Genomic DNA, 18,688 nt, shown 5'->3' with positions numbered 1-18,688 from the left:
TACATGAGAAAACCTTTAATGATGAACAAATATGATCAATGACACATCATAATTATACTTCTGCATTGAATGAATAAAACTTAAGTGTATAAAATTTATTTGCAAACATTTCTAAAGATTAATTTAAAATTAAAAAAATAATTGGTTTACAGATTGTGAAGTTTGATGTTATCACAATCTAATTTCTCAATACTCAATATACATGTAATGAGTTTCATTAACAATAGTAGATATAAATCTATATATCAAATAGTCTTAATTCTTTGAGATTTAGATCCTCGCAGATCACAACTGCTTTTAGCTTGTAGAGAGACTGATTATGAACTCCTCGTTAAGTATAGAAATATCAGTTCTGCCATTGTCTTATTTTCATTTGTAAGTATATAAACAGTTTATTTGTAAGTTTATTTTTTAAATTACCTTTGCATTTTATTGAGTTTGCTTTAGTTTAGTTTAGAACAGATGGTGTAATACATATTAATACTGGAGATAACACTAACACTGGAAGAACTCCCATGCTTCTCTCAAGTTGTTTTGAATACTTTATCTGAAATGCAATTGTATGAAATACACATTATGTGGAGTCATCAGTGCCAATCCATGTATTAAATGTTGAAAATATTACTTAATTTATTTTTAATATTAAATGTCCAGAAATATTAATATTATTCCTCTTGCATCCTAATGGATCACCTTGTATACCCTTTGGTGCACATCACTTTGAAGTCCACAACCCCAAAAATGTTCACTTAGGGATGTGTATTGACCACATATGAGACTTCTTCTACATGTTTTAGGCAGCATTCTTGTTTCACCAGTAAAGGAAATAAGGGACTGACAATTTACAAAAATTAATATCCACAGTCTATATTATTATATCCACAGCCTATTATTATACTCATTGTCCTAGGAACAAAAAATACGTGTATACTTTGAAAGCACCCATGGCTATACAAATATACAACTGGAAATTATCATGCATTGGATATAGTTTGGTAAACTGGCTATAGTAAGCATTAATTATGAATATGAAATATATTTTTAACATGAATTCTTAGATTATAGAAAAATCTAAGGGCATGGCTTTCATAATTGAGAAATATTGGCCATATGACCATGTTCTTTAGCTAATGTCTCCATTTTCTCAGATAATTTCCATTAAGGAAACAGGATATTTCCATAATTATAATTAATCTTGAAATGTAATCAAAGTAATCAAAATATTGTACTGGTTCCTCAGTAGATTGTTTTTATTATTACATTGTGTTTTAAAGGAAGTCTTGGCCAAATATCAGAATCCTTGCTGTCTGCTGAGACCTTAATTTCTTTATTTCATTTTTAAGGCAGGGACTAAAATGTTCAAAACTGTGGAGGCAGATTTGTTTATCCACTGTTTTCTTTTCTTCTCAACCTAATAATGAATATTAATAATAAATCCCCTACATCAGTTTAGAAATCCCTTAAAAACAAAGCAAAAGATCCCTCTTTTAAGTTTTGTTTTGTTTTGTTTTTTTAAGACTGAGGAGGACTACTAATTTCCTGCTTCATGTAATTTTTGTATCAGAGAACCAGGGAAAATGTTTCAACTGTTCACATTCAAGCTTTAGTGATACAATTCAATCATAGATTCTCCCTATTAAAAAGATTGACAGGGATGACAATAATTATGTTTTGTTTCTCTAATTGCAAAACAATGGGGAAATGATCTGGCTGTAGATCAAGTCATGAAGAATGAAGAAAGAGACATCTTATTTCCTACAAAATTGATATTTATGTAAATTATATTTCTTCACTCATGCCTTGTGTTGACATAATTCCATAATGACTTTTCCCATTTCCAGAAGAAAAAAGTACTGTCATGTGACAACGAATCAGAGGTCTTGACTTGAAAGACAAGATTTCTTGGGAATTCCTTGGTTAGCACTGCAGCTGGTGTGTTAATTTGTATTAAAGAATTAACAAAAAATCATCTTCAAATCCTTCCCTTTTTAAATTTGATCTCCTCTGTTCATGTAGAATTGTGTAGGTCACTGTCAGTATATACACGAGAGTAAAGCCCAATAAGTTTTTTTTTTTAATAATCTAATATTTTGTGTATGTAATCACATTTTGTTGTGAATCACTTTCAGAGCTTTTGGTAGAAATATTGGACAAAGACAAAAATACTTTGACACAATAAGTAAATTTATAAAATAGAAAAAAAAAAAAGGACACTATCAGATGTAGAGAAGATATATGTAAAACATGCCCAAGGTACTGAAAAGAAAGAAATGATCTAAAGAGTTTGTCTTTTACTGCTGAATAAAGGAAACAGAAATATCATTATCATAGCTCATTACTAATAGGTAAATATGTGAGCAAGGTAGGAATTTACAAATATTACGTGTACAAAGAGATGAATCAATACAATAACGAGGCTACGATTCACAGTCATGGATGTGATGGAGTGAATTTTCCTGTAGGGCATAAATATAGCATGTTTGTTTTTTAAGCATATACGTACTGTGGTATTTGGTGAAAAGCAAAGAAGAATATCTAGCAAGACACCAATTTGTAAAGATGTAGTAAAGAGACCTTATTTTCCCTTTTATGATTTTGAAGCATTTTATACAAAGGCAATGTATAGAACTTTCTACCATATACTATGAATAAATTACTTGATGTAGATTTTATTTTATTTTAAAATTTTTTAATGTTTATTTATTTTTGAGACAGAGACACAGCATGAACGGGGGAGGGTCGGAGAGAGAGGGAGACACAGAATCTGAAACAGGCTCCAGGCTCCAAGCTGTCAGCACAGAGCCGGATGCCCGGCTTGAACTCACGGAGTGTGAGATCATGACCTGAGCCGAAGTCGGACGCTTAACTGGCTGAGCCACCCAGGCTCCCCTAGATTTTATTTTTTAAAATCCTCTATGTAGTTCTACCTACCAAAAATATTCTGCTGTGCCTTAGTATATGAAGATTGTGACTTTTTTTCATTCCCTATACATAGTGATATTTAAATAATGAATATGGATGAGAAAAGATATTTGAAAATGATAGCACTAACTTGAACTGTATTATGTGTTCGGTTTGAGGTACACAGATTTAATGCAAAATATGCTCCAGAAAATTAAAATGCAACATTGTTTGCTAGAAATGTTTTCCTTTTTTAGTTGTCAAATATAGGACAAGAGGTCCTATTAAGACAAATTTCAAAAGAATAATTTAAAACGGGCTTACTGCTTTTGTGTAAGATGGCTATCAAATTATTTGATTCGGAAGCTTTAATTTTCAAACTGAAAATATTCATTGATGAAAAATTTTCTCAGATTTTAACAACATATACTTATTAGTGTACTTATTTAGCGTTTGTATTTTAAAAATAGTTTTTAGTAGTTGTGTTTGAGGTTACCTTCAACTATATCTAATGTGGTGCCCTCAATTTTCAAAATAATACTAAGAAAACTTATATAAATAATGTGTTATGGGAAATAAAGGTATTTATCATAGGATATGTTGTTCAAAGTCATCTAGTCCGATTTCATGTTATAGATGAAGTTTCTACAGAAATTCAATAATTTGCTTAGGTCTGAGAATTAAGTGTTAACCTCAATATAAAATCAAGATAGGTTATTTCTAACCTAGTGCTCTTTCTAAAACAATAACTAAGATCAAATGGTAATAAAACAACAATAAGAATACAAGAACACAACAATAAAAATAATCTCTAAGGTAGTGTTTATTGTTCAGTATGAGGAAATCAGATTATTTAATGTTTGTATTAGCTCACATACATTTAAGTATTGTTTGTATCTTAATTTTAATAATAAGGGTGACCTGCTGGGCCTTATTTTACAAGAACATATATTTATTTTTGTTTATAAAGTAAAGGTTTGAAAATTTTTTTGTTTGTTTTGTAAAAAACAAATGAGCCAGCTAACTTAGACTAATAGTGTGTTACAAGAAGTATAAGATTGAAAATGCACTTGAACTAGAGGCAAAAATTTATTTTTTATAAATAAGTATAGGAAATGGTATAAAATAAAAATAAAATAAAATTTTCAATGCAATTTGTTAATCTTGCCTAACTAGCTGTGAACCACAGGCAAGTTACATAGGAGATTTTCATTTTTCCCAATCTCAAAGTTTCTGAATCTGTGCAAACTATTTTTGTAATATAATTACATACCTTTGTCTCTAAAAATATATGACTTTGGACAAAAGTGTTAGTAAGAAGGGAAATGTGTTCAGTGTTGTGTATAAAACAAATAAAATGGATTTTGATTTAGTGTGTTTTTCTAATATCCATCTTAAGTTTGATATCATACAAATAGAATCTAACATACTATAATTTATCATTAAATGTTTTTAAGGATCAGGTGAGGAAAGCATTCTCATGAGCAAACCTAGAATTAGAACAAGTCTGGTTTTTTATACGTTTTAGCATGACATTTAAAGAAGAATTCCTTCTGTCAAAAAGAACTTGCACAGAAATAGATTCAATAAAATATGCCTATATGGAATTAGGACTCCTTTTCTCTTCCATTAATCTAATTCATCTTATTGTACAAAGTTCTCTTATAAATGCATCTGTGCACTGTGGAAATGTCACTGAATGTAATAGAGGAAATTCCTGGGAGATTTATCATGGGATGTAATTTTTAAATTACCCATATTGTTGTGCTGGACAGGATCGCAGATGAAACTTATTTGAAATCACTGGTTCTTAGATGATCTTGAAAAGCTTAAAAGGTCACCAGACTCCCCATTGTGACTGAAAGTTAAAACATTAGTTAAAATGCTCCAGAGAAAAATTTAACCAAGATATAATCATTCCTATGTTTTAATGTGTAATATTTTTGCCATCTGCTATAATATTTTCAAGTGTAAGTCCCAGCTTACTATTTTTTTTAATTAACAATGTATATTGTAGAATAAAGATGAGTATGTATGAATTGATAGGCTTAAACAAATTACAAGTGCTGAGTCCAAAATGTTGATTCATTGAATATTAATGAAGAGACAATGTCCTTGCCCTCTGAGATGTCAATTAAAGTGAATAAGTAAGAGCATGTGAATGGTTTATAATATACATGAGAGTAATACAAACAGTTTTAACAATTTTTTTCAACTACAGACATATTAACTGATGAAATTACAACTGGAGATTATGTATATTTGTATATACATACACACACGTGTGGCTGGTGAATTTATTTACACAGCGAAACCTTAAAAGTCAAGCTTTCACTTCCTTAAGTAAGAATGCAAATCAAGATTTCCGGCAATGCAAAAGTCAGCCCAAGAAATAAGTAAAACACTAAGTGATATCCCCAGAACAGCCAAGTCTCTGTTGAAAGAGAGACTTTCAATGAAATTTAGTGAAAAACTTGGACGTTATTAAAGACATTTCATAAGTTTTAGTTTTCCAAATTGTATTCAGTTATGATATATTTAGAAGAACTTAATTTTTAATTTAATTGTATATTATTAAATTTTATTAACTAATTATTAAGTTTAGAATTCACAAGAAATTTAACAGAGCTTGGGTAGAAAGTACCAGAATAAGAAACGGACAAGATGTTTAAAATAAAACTGAAAATATCATTCAACAAAAAATAAAGTACGCTGCTATGGTGCCAACTTGCACTCTTCTCTCCCCAAATTGGACACCGTTTGAAACCTATTTGCTTTTGGAAGATTGCTGAATAAATAAATAGATGAGCCACAGTATCCAATGTCCAGAGGGAATAAAAAAAGAATGCACTGCTGTATTTAAGATAAATCTCATTTAAATGAATGAAGTCATATACATGGTTACTAACTTTGCATTTACTTTCACACTCAGTTAAGTCTTATAGAGTAATGTGTCATTTGGAACCCTCCACCCAATAGAAAACCAGTGGTGTTTGCAAATTATAAAGAAAATAAAAAAAGAGGTTCATTATTCATATTTTACCAGAAAGTACATATTTTCATATAAAAGTATTGTCAAAACATTGAGTTTTCACTATGATGCATTTTTAAAGAAGTCTAATTGTCTGAAAATAACAAAGTCAGAAACGAATAATAATAATATAATAAAAATTGCAAATAGCATGCAGAAAATTATATTAGTAAAAAATGTAACAAGCACTGTACAATAGTGTTGGAAAATATTCGGAGATTTAATGTTTTTATAGTTGAACTAATTAAAATACAATGAAACTATCCTTAAATGTTTCTAAGAATGGCTTTTATTATACATATTTGAGAACACGGGTGGCCAAAGTCTACTTTCATTCCAAATTCCTTAACAGTGCAAAGCAGAAGGATTTATATTGTTTTATAGGCTCCTTTGTAATCTTCTCCACTGTAATTTCCCTTAGAAAACAAACATTAAAATTATCAAACTGATTATTCATATTAGGAAATTAAAAACATTGTCTATACTCAAAAACCCTTCCAATGTTCTATTAAACCCTGTTTGTTTTAGGTTTGATTCACAATCCAGTAGTGGAAAATGGAAGTGGAGACATTTAAGAGAGAAACAGTCACAGGAAAGAATATCCAATGGAATAAAGACAGTCTCTTCAACAAATGGTGCTGGGAAACTGGATAGCAACATGCAGAAAAATGAACCTGGACCACTGTCTTACACCATACACAAAAATAAACTCAAAATGGATGAAAGACCTAAATGTCAGACAGGAAGTGATCAAAATCCTAGAGCAGAAAGCAGGAAAAAACCTCTTTGACCTTGGTTCCAGCTACTTCTTACTCAACACGTCTCCAGAGGCAAAGGAAACAAAAGTAAAACTGAATTATTGGGACCTCATCAAAATAGAAATCTTCTGCACAGTGAAGGAAACAATCAGCAAAACTAAAAGGCAAATGACAGAATGGGAGAAGATATTTGCAAGTGACATATCGTATAAAGGGTTAGTATCCAAAATCTATAAGGAACTTATCAAACTCAACACCCCAAAAACAAATAATCCAATGAAGAAATGGAAAAAAGACATTCTTTTCAAAAGAAGACATTCAGATGGCTAACAGACACATGAAAATCACTCATCATTAGGGAAATACAAATCAAAACCACAATGAGATACAACCTCACAACAGTCAGAATGGCTAAAATTAACAACTCAGGCAACACTAGATGTTGGCGAGGATAGACAAAGGGAAACTCTTTTGCATCATTGGTGGGAATGGAAACTGGTGCAGCCATTTTGGAAAACAGTATGAAGGCTCCTCAAAAAATTAAAAGTTGAGCTACGTTATGACCCAGCAATGGCACTACTAGGTTTTAGCCGAAGGATATAGATATGCTGTTTCAAAGGGGCACCTGCACCCCAATGTTTACAACAGACTATCGACAATAGCCAATGTATGGAAAGAGTCCATCAACAGATAAATGGATAAAGAGGATGTGGTATATATATACAATGGAGTGTTGCTTGGCAATCAAAAAAATGAAATCTTGCCATTTGCAACAACATGGGTGGAACTAGAATGTGTAATGCTGAATGAAATTAGTCAGAGAAAGACAAATATCATATGACTTCACTCAAATGTGGAATTTAATACACAAAACAGATGAACATAAGGGAGGGGGAAGCAAAAATAATATTAAAGACAGGGAGGGGGACAAAACATAAGAGACTCAAATATAGAGAACAAAGTGAGGGTTGCTGGATGGGTTGTGGGTGGGGGGGATGGGCTAAATAGGCAAGGGGTGTGAAGGAAGACACTTGTTGGGATGAACACTGGATGTTATATGTAGGGGGATGAATCACTGGATTCTACTCTTGAAATCATTATTGCACTATATGCTAACTAACTTGGATGTAAATTAAAAAATTAAAATTAAAAAAGCACATACGAGAGAGAGAGAGAGAGACATTCATGTAAAGGCAATTCATCACATTACTTTTGTCTATTTATTTTGATTACCATGTGGGGTAGCAATCCTCTTTTTAATGTGGAAATATAGCAGATAAACTTATACTCATTCCTTTTTTTCAAGAATCTATAGTCTCTATTGTAAACTTGAAATTTCTTCCATAATATCCTTATGTCCTTATCCTTATTCTCTAGATTTACTACGTCTTCATTTCCTTTTTTTTGTTTATGAAAAATTACTAAAGCTAAGAACACCAAAACCTTGGAGAGAATTTCAGTTACCAGATTTATTTTTATGTTTAGGATCAAGAAATCTGGCTTACCCAAGCCATTGGTGTTAGGGCAAGGGAAACCAAACAATACAACCTAAGTGCATTGCACTTATAAATACATCTAAGACTTGTTTTGCTCTGCCTAGAAATTGTTCATTCTCAATCTCAAGTTCACATTTCTGTATCTATAGCTACATTTATCTCTTCATTCATAATAAAGATGCAGTTCGTTTATTGGCCTAGAACTTTGATACCAAAGTAAGACACATGAAAACAAAACAAAACTCAAAACTTTGAAATGGTAGGGCTATGAGAAATTTTGGATGTTTATTTTATGTAGGATGAAACCAGCAGTGAAAGAGTTATATGATCCCCCGCCCCAAGGGGATAAAATTATTCTTAGTGTTTGTATGACAGCAAATACCTTTTCACTCCCTTTCTGTGGTCCATTCCTTTAGGCTATAAGCATTCTCTTTACAAATAATAAGAGCACTTTTAATGTGTTATACATTATTATGAATGTTTAGTGGTTTTGATTCATTTGCCTTTCATGACAACATTGTGATCATGCCAACTTCGCCAGTGAAGAACTCATGAAACTAGATCTTACAAGACTTTCTCAAGATCACACAGAAAGTGATAATGGGAACCCAGAGCCAGATATATGATCATTAGGTTATGTTCCTGCTCTTTTGCTGGTAATGTTTAAAACTGAGAGTTAGACTTTTATAGAAAAAAAAATAATCTGATCTCCAGTTTAATGGCAGAATGGCTGGCAATACAATCTTTCTTTCTCAAAAGGCAATATTTTCTTGCAAACGTTATAGGATCGGGAAAGCATAAGACAGCAGCACTGATGTCAGTATTCTGAGAGAGTGAATATACAAATGAACAATTGCCAGGATACATAAAAATAGAACTCTCACCCACAAGCTGTAGCAACGAACCCCAGAAACCAACTAATTATTTACAGCAACCAGCCTAGTAACTAAGTTGGTTGTCTGTAAGTAAGACTTGTAGGAATTCAGACTGTTATCTCTAGTTATCAGTCCAAATAACCTCTGCAACAATCAACTCAAAAAGGCCACGATTTGATTGATAACTGACAGCTTCCCTAATTTTTGTCTGTATTTCCAACTTAGGAGCAAGCAGAGAAAGCCAAATATGTACCTTTGGCCAATTATATAGGAAACCCCCCTTCTAATTAGTTTGCTTATAGCTTCTCCATGCCAACAGCCTCCAACTTGGGCATATCTCAAGCCTCTCTTCCCACCAATAAAACTTTAGTAGTCTTCTGCCTGCCTTTGAGTCTCTGCCAAAACACAAATGAAGACGTGACTCACGGCAAGTTCTGAATAAGTAGCCATTCCTTGTTCCATTTGTTCAGTGTTTATTTCCACAGTCCTGTAATATTTTGAACCTGACTTGACCTTACTTGCTTTGGTAACATTGATCCAGATTATGCTATAATTCACACTATTCTTTCTCTGTGTGATAACACATGCCAGACTGCATTTGTTGCCTTAGTTTCTAGTAGGTGTGTGTGTGTGTGTGTGTGTGTGCGTGTGTGTGCATGTTTTGCAGGGATGGAACAAACAGGATTGTCATGTGTGGGGGGACTGTCAATGAACTTATGTTGAGGCAATTAAACACTTGATGCAATAGTAGGAAATCAGAGCAGTTGCTAACTACTGTTGTCTGTGATAACTAGGTTCCTTGTGTAATTTTTTAAAACTTCATTTCATCCTCAGATTCATTTTCCCCTCCCACACATAACTCCTGTTCAACACAGCATAAAACTCGAAATTTCTGTACAACACTCAGTAATTTGGGAGAAGAATCTTCCAAATTTGATCAATTACTTTTCTCATTTGTGGATGCCCTCTTTGAGGTGAAAATTTTTATTAACCTCTCATTTTTCCAATGGCCCTTAAATTGTAGGAACACAGCCACGATGTTGTATTTCTTTGATTCTGGGAATGTTTGTGGAACAGAAGGCAAAAAAATGACTTGAATTCAATGGCTCTATATTTACAGTGTACATAGAAATTTGAAGATTTTTGAATGTTTTTTATTTATTCTTGAAAGAGAGAGAGAGAGAGAGAGAGAGAGAGAGAGAGAGAGAGAGAGAGAAACAGAGCATGAGCGGGGGAGGAGCAGAGCAAAAGGGGGACACAGAATCCGAAGCAGGCTTCAGGCTCCGAGCTGTCAGCACAGAGCCCAACGCGGGGCTCGAACTCACGAACCGCAAGATCATGACCTGAGCTGAAGTCGGACACTTAACGGACTGAGACATCCAGGCACCCCTAAATTTGAAGATATTTTCATTGATGGCTTGGACAGGGAGATTGCAAAGTTTGCCTTTATGAGTGGTGCAGGTGATAGAATAGTTTTTCTTGACTTTAGGAAAGGAAACTTCCAATCCGGAAACAATTGTCGTAGAAACAATTGGAGCACGGGAAAGATGGTAGTCTGGTCATCTACAAATCTGTGGCAGACAATATGGCTTTATAGAAGGTTTGTGGTATACATACACACAGAACTAAAGACAACACATACACAGTCTTCTGCACTAGTTATGTTACTCAGTTATCAGTAACCAACTGAAGGCATAATAAAGACAGCAGAAAATCTGATGTGGTACATAAAAGGTCTGTTTTATTGCCTTCTTTACCTTCTTCCTATCCGCTGGTCTTTAGTTGTTTTAACACCTAATTCCGGTCAGCTAAAATTCTCACTACAATAAAAGTTTGTTTCATAGTTGAAGAATTTCCTCTGCTTTCTTTTCCTTCAGAAAGAATCCCGATTCTTGACTGCTGCTTCAGCACTTTCCTCCAGTTACAGTGAGATAGATTATCAGGATCTTGTTAGATGAGCTGTCAAGAATATTGAGCCCTCGTTCGGCAAATAAATCTTAGGGGCCAAAATGACAAAAATTGCTCCCAAAAAAACCTCAGGAGGGATTCAGGAATTTTCAGCAAAAATTAATTATAACAGAAAACCATAGTTATCTAAGAAACACATAATTCAAGGCATTTAATTTTGGAAAATGACAGTTGTATCATGAAATGGGAAAATACTTTGGAGAATGTTTGTGACATTTACAATTTCTTTCTGACAAAACTGGATTATTTCTAAGTAATGTGCAGTTTACTCCAGAACCTGTATACAGCTCAATAAAGCCTTTGATTTTTTTTTTTTTTTTGAAAATGGGCTTCCCTTGTCTTTAACTTAGTCTGAAATGGTTTTCTTTTGACTGTATTTATAAAAGTAAATTCTAACTAATAAAAGAGAATCCTCACAAAGTGAGATCTGCCTTTAGTCAGAGCATAAAAATCAAAGTCTCAAATGGATCTGGCAGAGGTGATTCTACTTGTTTTATTGAAGATGTTTGTAAATAAAATTAATGATAGCAGCAAATTTAACTTCAGTACGAACGCGAACAGCAACGTGTACTTTACTGCAGCAGAAACAAGCCACAGTCGATCTATGAAAAGAAAGGTTACCAGCACTGGGTTTGCCATGATCGTCTCCAAGTCTAGCGTGTGAATTCAACGGAAATAATCCCTAAACACAGCCACTCCACACATTTACATTTATGGGATTCCAGCCTAGCTCTGCATTTGAAAGAGGCAATCTAAACATGTTCTCAGTGGATAAGAATAAGCCCTGAAGAGCTACTCTTTCAACTTTATATTTTTCCACAGAAACTAGACTTCAAAGATACTCTGAAAACACCATAAAGTCTCAAACTACAGTGCCCGCAAACTTCGCACATGGTTACCATTGACATCAATCAGAATTCTATGTGCATGGACTGAGGGCAAAGCCTAACCTTTTATATGGTCGACAATATGTTTGAAATGACTACAAAAATGTCTGAAACTTCAAACACTGTGCTGACTTTATACTTTGAAAGGACACTTAGTTTTAAGAACTCAACAACTATCTAAATATGCTGGGTTTTACTACTTTAATTTCAAATATTAAAAAACTTTAGGGGATTTTTCTTAATAATTTGAAGGTCAAAATTAAGTTAACTGAAAACATCAAAAATGTTGAAGCGCTTTATGGTGGCTCTCACATATCTTTTCATTGAGTTATTTCTGCAGAGTATTGATTTATTGAGTATCTAATAATAGCAAGCGGAAGTTGCCATCCAGCCATTTGGGAAAACCAAACCCACCGAGTAAAACTTCATTGGTAATTACACATGTAAAAACAGAACCAGAAACCACGTATAATTTATCAGGAGATATTTACAAAAGAAACCTAACATTTTAAGTGCCATTAGCTAGTCATATTTATGTCTAAGCTTCATGAGGTTTTAGTGCCTTTGGTTCCCCATATTGTAGGTCTGTGCTTAGTCATCAGATGCTGTAAATCTCTCAGGTAGAACTGTAGGGCATTTTTAGAGCTGTTCTGATCCCTGGAATGATGTGGAATTACCTCTCTGTGTCTAAATATAAGGATTTAAGAATTCGTTTTAAAACATCTTTCTCATTGTTTCCCCCAGATCATGGAATTTTATATTTAATACTTTATGTAGGCTTAAAGGACTTTTCCATCTCTAAAATCTACTGTTAAAATTGCCAAGTGTTACTTTGAAATGTATAATATTAAGCTGCTATGAAATCTCAATACTGACATTAATGGGTTGAAAGGAAAGAAAAAAGTTATCTGGAAATCAATGATGTCTTTTCAAATAGGATATAAAGACAGGAGGCATAGAAAATGTTGGAAGTAGAAAAAGTAGGGGGAAATAGAAATACAAGATCTCCAAATGGGCTTTAACTGCTTTACTCTTTTTCATCCTAACTATTCATCACATTAAAATTTGACCCTAGAATATTGACGTGGGCTCTCCTGTTATTTAGTTTTCTAACTGAGAAAATAAACTGCATAATATATTGACTTTTTATGTCGGGTTATAGTCCATGAACAAGTCAACATAGGATTCAGGAAACAGGTTAGTCAAATCTGGAGGAAAGTGAGATTTTGGAAAAAGACTTATCAGGAAAGCCTTGTTTCCCAGAGGAAAAATGAATATTTAAATAACATTTTCAGGGGACAGTTTTTCTAACAGTTAGAAAATAAAACAGCAAAGAAAGATCCATCTCAGGACGGCCACAGAAAATTACCTAATAGTAAGTATAAATACAGTTTCAGGCATACAGCTAAAGCAGCTTCGTGGAATCTCTGCTAGGCAGGATTTTTTTTTTTTTTTTAGAGAGAGACAGAGAGAACACAGGTGGGGGAGAGGGACAGGGGGAGAGAGAAAGAATCTTAAGCAGGCTCCACACCCAGGGAGGGTGGAGCCCCACTTGGGGGCTGATCTCAAGTCCTGAGTCAAAATCAAGAGTTGGCCACTTAACCTACTGAGCCACCGGGGCACGCCAGCTATGCAAGGTTTTTAACTCTTTTAGTATCTAAAATTTGGAAAGTCCTGGGAGAGAGGATTAGCAGCTGGATCAGTGGGGGGTTGGGGGGAACACTGATGAAGCATACATTTTCCAGTGGTACTGAAGTGTTTTGTTTTTCAAAAACTGGTTTCATCTTTATTGTGTGCTACAGTGAATATCAGGTCCCATCACACGTTTAACCATTTTACTTGGTATAAGGTTTCTACGTGTAAATCTAAGCATATATAATCAAAGAGATCCCCTGTTCTTTTCCATTTGTTCTCACACTGCTACTCAGGTCAGCAACATTCTGTATCAGACATGGTCTGGACTGAATGTTTGTGTCCTCCCAAAATTCATAGGTTTGATGCCCTATTGTGATTGTATTTGGATGTGGGGTCTTTTGTTAGGTAGTTAGGAGGTAGTTAGGCCATGGGGGTGGAGCCCTTATGCTGAATATCTATAGTTTTTATAGGCCAAGGTTTAAGTCAAGTAGAGAATAAGGCTCAGAGAAGCCTGACTAGGGTTTGGTCAGGGAGACAACCTTTGTCTATGTGCATTACACCCAGGGCTACCATGGGGCTTATTTTTATGCAATACATTTAAATCTTCATTTTCTCAACTCTTATCAAGACACTGTAGGGGTGCAGGGCAAGCTGCTCCAAAATGCGCCACTTTGGTATTTTATTACAAAAATTTTTTTAATGCATATTAATTTTTGAGAGGGAGAGAGAAAGAGCGCCAGCAGGGGAGAGGCAGAGGGAGAGAGAGAGACACAGCATATTTATTTTTGAGAGGGAGAGAGAAAGACAGAGCGCCAGCAGGGGAGAGGCAGAGGGAGAGAGAGACACAGAATCTGTAGAGGGTTCTAGGCTCTGAGCTGTCAGCACAGAGCCTAATGGGGGGCTTTAATTCACTAGCTGTGAGATCATGACCTGAGCTGAAGTCGAGCACTCAACTGACTGAGCCACCCAGGTGCCCAGGTATTTTGATTAGTTTAAACAAAAGTTACTTAAGAGACAGCGTATGCAAAAAGGACATTCAGAGCTTCCTCTGTCCCCCTAAAAGCAAGAAATAAGTTGCCCATGTGAAAGGTACCCTCTATGTACAAGGAGTTAAAGTGATATCCTAATCACCAAAAATAGAAAATTCAGAGTTGAGAAGGCCATATGGATAAACCTTATTACTTTTTCTTGATTTACTACCTCAGCCCAAATTCTGTTTAGATTTCCTTACTAACTGAAGCGTCCAAAAATTAAGTTTTCTTTGCCCTGTCGATTCATCACGAATTTATTTTCTCTCTTTTTACAAGTATAAAAACTGCCTGAAAGAGAACAACCACCGCCATTTTGACCTCAGTTTGTACTTTCTAATTGGTTAAGTTCTTCTTTCCAGTATATCTCTTACCTCAGGCAAAAGACCCAGCGGGCAAGTCACCCCCTGATGGGAACCGAAACTCTACCTCCTCAGGCAGTAGGGACAGACCTTCCTGAGCCAGCAAGATAATGATCAACCTGACCCTCATCATTGTACCCACTGACCTTTGTCCCACATTTTCCTTACATAAACCTGGAAGAATTTTCAGCACATTGGAGACCATCTTTGAGACGCTTGGTCTGCCATCTTCCTGGTGTTGGCCTCACTGAAATGAATTATTCTCTTATTTCGCTGCCACCGGTCTTTCTGCCTTTGGATTTTGTCAGCAGTGAGTGGCCAACCTGGTCTATTTGGGACCCCTGGAGCCAGGTGCTTTTGCACCCCTGCTTCCCGGAGACATGATTACCGTTGGTCATTTCTTTAGGTCTCAATTTCATTATTGGACTTCCACGTGCACACAATACAACTTTGTGGTTTCTTCTCCTGTTAACTTATCTCAGGTAAATTTAATTCTTAGTCTTGCTAGAAGACCTTGAAGGGTGAAGAAATAATTTTTCCCTCCCTACACATTGCTTAAAAAAATTCTCTAAGAGTACCTGCCATAAGTTAATAAGAAATAAGATGGGACCTATGATAAAGAGATAATTTTTCTTGTATTTTTTGTGACTTATCATTGTTATTAGGTGAGGTTTATGATTTATCCTTTATGATTGTTTAGTTTGTTTCATAAATGGGATTTTCAGTATCCATTTGTGTTTTATAGTATATACGAATTTTTGTGCATCGATGAATAAGTGAATACTCATGAAATGCTTCAAAACTGGTACTTTGTATTTAAAAGTTATAATTTAGATTCAAATATAATTGTATCACAATTTTATAATGTTTACAACATTCCAGAGCATGCATTGTTTTACAGAGCAAGGTCTTAATTTAGATTTCCCCAAAGGCAGATGCTGAGGAAAGTACCATATTTGTAAAGTAATCCCAGTAAGCCTGGTCTGATAGGTAAGCGGGGAAGTGTGATAAGGCAGGGAAGGAAGCAGCCTTTACAGTGAGAGATAAATACTAGAATCCACTGTATGTATAGAAAACATATTGGGGAGATGCCCAGGATTGGCTGAGTATATAAAGAGTGAGAGCTGAGAGTATCTTCCTCGCTCTATCTTATTTTAGAGATATATCTTTTATAGATTTTATCTTATAAGATCTATTATGAAGCGTTCATATTTCACACATATGTGAGGCACCATTTTCACTACGCAAAGTTTGTAATGAGAAAATGAGACAACACGGTCAGGAAAATATCAGATGTAAGGGCTAATTTAAGACAGACGAAGAACAATCTACTAACTGATGTTGCTTTATTTTTTTCATATGAACCCCAAAGTGACATACATACAAAATAAGAACTTGTTTGAAGTCAAAAAATGAAGATTGCAATATTTTGGTATATTCTCTTTAAACGAAAATTTTAGATATTCAGAGATAATGCATCTGAAGAGGAAACTGAATAACTGAAATTGCTAAATGCAATTAGGTGATGATTACTGGAATAAAAAGCTAGCACTGTTATCATTGCGTGTTACCAGGCAGCAAGAACTAGATAATGCCAGTGTGAAAACGGACCCATTAACCTTCAGAATCTATTTAAGTAAAGGCTGCATCTCTAATTGAGTTGAAATCGAAATAAACATTAAAGAAATTAGCTTTTAATATGTTTATTAATGTCAAAATGTCATTGCTTGTTTTTCCTTGTGTATTTTTATGAATTATTTTACATACATTCCTGGTTATCATATATCATTCATCATATAAGAAGGCAATCAATGTGGAGAACTTAGAACTTGTTCTTAAGCCATTTTTTTTAAATTGACTTTTTTACGGTATTGAGTCATACGATGATGATATTCCCAGGTTAGTTCTGTAGAATTGCTTACTCCAGGGTTCGCTGAGTACTGTAAATGCCTGATTTAATATCCTGATTTAAAGAAAGCTGTTTATCTGTATAATGGATGCTTACTTACTTAAGATTTTCTCTTTTTTTCTTTGAAGAATAATATGTAAATCACACACTATGATCATAAAACTTGAAAATATACGTAGATATATATATACATAATATAGATTATGTATTACTATACAACATTGTGCTTTATATTAAATATTGTCCTCTTTGATAGGCTTCAAAACTATTCTTCAAAACTACTATGCTTCAAACTACTGCTCTACAATATTTGAAACTATTTTTGTTATAATATATATTAGTATTTGCCATGACATAGATTAGCGAGATAAATATTCAAAACACATGGATACATAGAACAAATTTCTTATTTTTTCACAGTGCTGAATTCATGCCTGATATATACTCAAAAATTATTATTTTTAAAAAATGTTTGTTTATTTTTGAGAGAGACAACACAGTGGGGGAAGGACAGAGATAGAGAGGAACAGAAGATCTGAAGTGGGCTCCACCCTGACAGCAGTGAGCCACATGCAGGGCTTGAAGTCACAGTGAGACCATGACCTGAGCTGACGTTGGACACTCAACCCTCTGAACCACCCAGGTACTCCAATTCAAAAATTACTTTTGAAGTGAAATATGTTATAGGTATCTCTGTAGTCATTTTAACTTCAGATGAAAGAGTATTTTTTGTAAATATTTTTTCTGTAAATTTGATTCAGAGCCAAGTGGTAAATGATATGCGAGTTACCTTTACATTTAAAATAATGGCATTTCAAAAACGATATGCGAGTTACCTTTACATTTAAAATAATGGCATTTCAAAAATGCTTTAGTGGTATAGATGGATTTTGTCAAATGCTTTGTCTGACTTTATTTAAAAACTCACTTTTTTTTGTCTTTGTTAAATGAATTGATCTTATAACTTACTGTGATGTGGTAGGGTCCCCTCCCTAAGGAAAGAAGGAAAAAATAAATAAATAAAAACTCAAGGCAACCTTGCTGTTCACTTCCTTGACAACATCCCTCAAGACCTTGTAACATGAGACCACTGAATCAGACTACATGTTTGTGTGTTACCGTATATGGGAGACAAAGAAGTAAAAAATATATTAAAAAAAAAAAACAAAAAAACTCCACCACGTGGCTCAATTCTTCGGTTACAACCCAACTGAGCGGTGCCGGCAGGAATAAAATTGTTTCCTGGAACGAAAAGCCTTGGTATCATGCCTCTCTGCGCGAGGATCCTGCTACAGTGAATCCCTTGGATAAATTCCACTTGGTCATGCATTATCATTTTTATACTGTTGACTTCGAGTCGCTAAAATGTTTAGGGGATGTTATTCTGTAGGTTTGCTTTTGCTTTTTGTAATCTTGTTATCTGGTTTTAATGTCAGGATAATACTGGCTTCATAGAAATATTTTCTCTTTTTCATTCTCTAGAACCGGTACCATTCCTGTCTTAGATATTTCATAGAATTGACCACTCCACTAGGGCGGACATCTCAGCCTGGAGGTTTCCTTGTGAGAAGGATATTAACTACAAATTTAATAGATGTCATACATATAGGACTATTCATGTTATACATTTCTTCTTGAGGTATCTTCTGTAGTTTTTGTTTTTCAAGGAATTTGTTTCTTTCATATAAGCAGTCAAATTCATTGGCATAAAGTTGATTAGAATATTCCCTTTGTTATCTTTCTGAAACGGCTATAGAAATGTAAAGATGGATGGAAACTAAGACCAACACACAAGTGCTTCAGCTGAAGCAATTTTTCTCTTCCTCATTTTTGAAGCA

This window comes from Lynx canadensis, chromosome C2 (assembly GCF_007474595.2).
Source record: "Lynx canadensis isolate LIC74 chromosome C2, mLynCan4.pri.v2, whole genome shotgun sequence".
NCBI lineage: Eukaryota > Metazoa > Chordata > Mammalia > Carnivora > Felidae > Lynx > Lynx canadensis.
Note: the sequence above shows the minus strand (reverse complement) of the source record.